This window comes from Myodes glareolus, chromosome 2 (genome assembly GCF_982192425.1).
Source record: "Myodes glareolus chromosome 2, mMyoGla1.1, whole genome shotgun sequence".
Lineage (NCBI taxonomy): Eukaryota > Metazoa > Chordata > Mammalia > Rodentia > Cricetidae > Myodes > Myodes glareolus.
The window spans coordinates 21327665-21333087 of record NC_142027.1 but is presented as its reverse complement, the minus strand read 5'-3'; the positions used below and the strand labels follow the sequence as shown (position 1 = coordinate 21333087).

Here is a 5423-nt window from a genome sequence, read left to right as displayed (position 1 = left end):
CGTTTGAGTTTCTACTTTTGAGATTTACATTTAGATTTGTACACCATTTTTAATTGGGTTTATCTATTGATATCTAGGTATTTTTATATCAGATCTATCAGAAGCGTAGGTGGTAAACATCTTTTTCCATTCTGTAGGACGCCACTTTTTCTGAATGATAGTGTCCTTTGCCAAGCAGAAATCTTAACTATCCTGAATTATCACTTATCAATTGTTGATATAACTGACCATCAAATCCCTGGGATCTTCCTGTCTCTGCCTCTCCTGTGGTGGGCTAAAAGTTCGTCACTTCTGTGTCAGTTTTTATGAATAAGTGTCAAGACTCAAAAGTTGGGTTTTATGCTTGTGCAATGAATACTTTTTTTGGCACAGCCATATCACCCGGCTCTTTTTTAACATTTAAATTTTAAGCAATGAGAAGATGGTTTTATATGCTATAATCCCCTGTAAATCTAGATATTAAATACTCAAAGTAAGTAAGTCTCAGAGATTACATTGAAGAACCAGACATATCAAATCTTAAAGGGTCTATGGTAACATTTCTTAATAAAAATATAACATTTTTAATCTTTCAAGATTATATAGTGAGATTTGTTTATACATAAAAAATAACTGTGTCCCATTATTTTAGTTCCTAACTCCACTAATTCACATATTTAATTTTGTTTATAATGTATAACATATTAGCTTTTTATTAAAATATTTGAAAGACAATAGTTCAGGGATACTTCTCAGAGATATGTAATCCAGATGAATTCAAAGTAAAAGGAGAAAAAAGAATCACATTGGGAATCTAGCATATGATTTTCTCTGGCTAACACTAAAGCGATCTTATTCATTGATTTTTAAAAGAGCTGGTATTTAAATATCGATAGCTTCTCTTTGACTCCTTCTCAATGTTTGTCATTTTACTTTTATCAAACCACTATTAGTGGCCTTGGACTGAGTATGGCATGTGGATCCTCTGTGTGAGACTTTCAATGGAAGCTATTGCTGTTTTGTCATCTGCTTCACTTCTGAAAACTCCTAGGATCTAACTAAAAATTATATTAATTTTTGATCTAATCTAAAAACATATTAGGTCTTTTGAAATTAATGTTTCTCCTGTATCTGCTAGTAGTAGCAATGTTATCTGAACACATAACTAGACTAGGTAACAATCATTGTGCCATTAATGAATATTTTAATTGTTCAGGAAAATAACTATTTTTTTACCTACTATTTTTTTAAAAAACCCTGAAGATTGATATTCCAAACCACTAATACTATTAAATATAACAAATCTCAATAAATGGAATATTGCATTTGACTCCTTCCAAAACATACTGACAATCAAAGATTTATATTACCATCCTAAATTTTTTATAAAATATATACCCAAAGAGTATTGGAAATATTGACAACGAGGTACCTTAGTAAAATGTTCCTTAAAGACAGGTGACCAACAATAGCTGTCTGTTAGTGAGTGCTTTGATAGAGACTCCAGGGTGCATCCTGAGTTTGGGTCACATAGCTAAGATACTAGGAAGAGTTGAGTGCATTAGCCATAGAGTAGTGTCTAGGTGAGAAATACAGAAAATAATGTTTTCAAGCTCCATCCATTTTCCCACAAAATTCAAAATGTTGTTATTTTTTCTGCTGTGTAGTACTCCATTATATAAATGTTCCACATTTTCCTTATCCACTCTTTGGTTGAGGGGCATTTAGGTTGTTTCCAGGTTCTGGCAATGACAACAAAGCTGCTATGAACATAGTTGAGCACATGTCCTTGTTGCACAATTGAGCATCCTTTGGATATATTCCCAAAAGTGGTATTAATGAGTCTTGAGGAAGGTTGTTTTCTAATTTTCTAGGAAATTGCAACACTGACAACCAAAGGGGCTGTATCAGCTTGCATTCTCACCAGCAATGCAGATGTGTTCCCTTTTCCCCACAACCTATCCAGCGGAAGTTGTCATCAGTGTTTTTGATCTTGGTCATTCTTAAAGGTGTAAGATGGAATCTCAGAGATGTTTTGATTTGCATTTTTCTGATGACTAAGGATGTTGAACTTTTCCTTAAGTTTCCTTAGGCCATTTTAGATTCCTCTGTTGAGAGTTCTCTGTTTAGAGCTATACTCCATTTTCTTATTGGATTATTTGTTCTTTTGATGACCAATTTCTTGAGTTTTTTGTACATTTTGGACATCAAATGTCTGTCTGATGTGGGGTTAGTGAAGATCTTTCCCCATTCTGTAGGCTGTCATTTTGTGTTGTTGACCATATCCTTTGTTTTACAGAAGGTTTTTAGTTTCATGAGGTCCCATTTATTAATTGTTTCCCTCAGTGTCTCTGCTGCCAGGGGTATATTTAGGAATATATATTTATGAATATATGCATTCAAGTATACTCCCCACTTGTTCCTGTATGAGGTTCAGTGTGGCTGGCTTTATGTTGAGGTCTTTGATCCGTTTGAACTTTAGTTTTGTTTATGGTGATAGATATGGGTCTATTTTTCTTCTTCTACATGTTGATATCCAGTTTTGCCAGCACCACTTGTTAAATATGCTTTCATTTTTCCATTTGATTTTTTTTTTTGCTTCTTTGCCAAAAATCGGGTGTTCGAAGGTGTGTGGATTAATATCCCGGTCTTCTATTCTGTTCCATTTGTCCTCCTGTCTGTTCTTATGCCAATATCAGGCTGTTTTCAGTACTGTAGCTCTGTAGTAAAGTTTGAAGTCAGGGATTGCGATGCCTTCAGAAGTTCATTTATTGTACAGGATTGTTTTGGCTATCCTGGGATTTTTGCTTTTCCATATGAAGTTGAGTATCGTTCTTTTTTTTTTTTTGAACTTTAAACAAAATTTTATTACACAAAGGTTGTCACATAGTTGGATACTTCTCTACTTTGTACAGTTACCCTCGCTCCACAGAAAGGCTGCTTCTGACCTCTCGGCTGGTGACACAAGTGCCACAGTCCTGACCATAGCGAACGGACCAGCAGGACCGCCTCGGTGACTCACGCTGAAAGCGGGACACTGGTATACGGCTCTTACACCCAGTATCAGCAATGTACAAATGTCTCTATTCAAAAATACAACTAAATTTTCTGTAGGCACAGACAATGATAGCAGTAAGTCATTATGTATTGTAAATGGGAACCAGTAATTGACGGTTATAGTGATCAGCCAGCCTTCTCTTCATTTTCTTCAGGTGAGGAAACCTGCCTTGAGCTTCCAGTCACAGTTCATTGAAAAGGGCAAAGCGCTATTCTAGGAATTAGAACATGCCACCTCCCATTCCCCCCATTGCGCCCATTCCAGGATCCTTCTCTTCTTTAGGAATTTCGGTCACTACAGCTTCTGCTGTCGTTAGGAAGGAGGCCACCCCAGCAGCATCCAGTAAAACAGTTCTCACAACCTTTGTTGGATTAATGATTCCCTTTTCCACCATATTCACAAATTCTCCGAGCATAGCATTATACCGAACTTCCGAGGAACTCTGCAGCATCTTCTCAACTATCAAAGACCCTTCCACATCTGCATTCTTAGCAATAGTCATCGCGGGAATTTTGAGTGCTCTTTTAATAATGTCTATACCTATTTTCTGATCCTCATTAGAAGGCTTTAGGGAATCCAAGGCTGGAATGCAGCAAAGCAGGGCGCAGCCCCCTCCTAGCACTATTCCCTCTTCCACAGCTGCTCGTGTGGCATTGACAGTGTCTCGAACTCTCTTCTCATTCACATCAACATTGCTTGTTCCTCCAACCTTCAATACGGCTACTCCATCTGAGAGTTTTGCTAGCCGCTCTTTCAGTTTCTCCTTTTCATATTCACTAGTGGTGATGTCGAGTTGCTCAGTGATCTCCTGAATGCGTTTCTCAATTTGAGCCTTGTCACCTTTTCCTTTCAAAAGCATGGCGTCATCTTTAGTGACAATGACCTCTCCAACTTTTCCTAAGTCATGAGTTTTAACATCTTCAAGGTTTAGATTCAACCCCTCTTCTCCAAATACTGCACCACCAGTAGCAATAGCCATATCTTTAAGCTGGTTCTTCCTGTTGTTCCCAAACCCTGGCGCTTTGACTGCCACAACCTGAAGACACACTTTCAGCCTGTTCAAGACCAGTGTGCTTAGAGCTTCTCCATCAACGTCCTCAGCAATTATGACCAAGGGCTTCTAATGAGCATTGGCAATTTCCAGAGCGGGTACAATGGACTGGACACTAGAAATCTTCTTTTCACTCAACAGAACATAGGCATCTTGGAATTCACATTTCTGACGGTTTGATTGTTAATAAAATATGGGGAAATATATCCTCTGGCAAACTTCATGCCTTCAATAATTTCTAACTCATCATTCAGGGTTTTTCCATTATTCACTGTGATGACACCCTTCCTTCCCACCTTCTTCATCACAACAGAAATGATGTTTCCAATTTGTCTTTGTCTCCATTTGCAGAAATTGTAGCAACCTGAGCAATTTCTTCAGGGGTTGTCACAGGTTTAGATTGTTTTTTCAGTTCAGCAATTATAGCATCAACAGCCAACATCACACCTCTCTGGATTTCTACTGGGTTAGCCCCTTTGCTGATCTTCTCAAAACCCTACTTGACAATAGAACGTGCCAGAACGGTAGCAGTGGTGGTGCCATCCCCAGCCTCTTCTTCATTTGTGTTATTGGCAACATCTTGAACAAGTTTAGCTCCGATATTTTTGTATGTGTCCTTTAAATCAATTGACTTTGCAACAGTGAATCTATCTTTCGTTACTTTGGGACTTCCCCAGCTCTGTTCAATAATCGCTGTTCTTCCCTTTGGCCCCATGGTAACAGCTACAGTGTCGGCTCAAAGGTCTACACCTTGAAGCATTAAGGCTCGAGCATCCGCACCAAATTTTACATCTTTGGCATAGGTGAGGAGCCAGTGCCCAGGACACTGGTCTCATCTGGCGAAGAACTGTGGGTACTCGAACCATTTCTGCAGGGCAGCTGCGGGAGCGCAAGAGGAGAAGCAGGTCATTGGCGGTGAGTGAGGGAGAGTATCATTCTTACGAAGTCTGTGAAGAATTTTGCTGGGATTTTGATTGGCATTGAGTTGAATCTGTAGACTGCATCTGGTAAGATTACCATTTTTACTATGTTAATTCTGCCTACCCAAGAGCATGGGAGATTATTCCACTTTCTGGTGCCTTCTTCAATTTCTTTCTTCAAAGGTTTAAAGAGCATGTGGCTTGCCGTGATTGTATAGTGGTTAGTACTCTGCATTGTCAGACAGGGTTTCTTTGTAGCTTTGGAACCTGTCCTGGAACTAACTCTTGTAGACCATGCTGGCCTCAAACTTACCCGGTGTTGAGATTAAAGTTGTGTGCCAACAATGCCTGGCATTACAGTCTTAATTATTATAGATATTTAACTGTTGCTTAATAAGCAGTATGACTAACTCAA

The 5423-nt window shown here is 38.6% G+C and overlaps 1 pseudogene; it reads right to left on the bottom strand.

Moving 5' to 3' along the window:
* Positions 1-3239: 3239 nt before the first annotated feature.
* LOC125392753 (60 kDa heat shock protein, mitochondrial pseudogene) lies at positions 3240-4954 on the bottom strand (annotated as a pseudogene).
* Between the last annotated feature and the right edge of the window lie 469 nt (positions 4955-5423).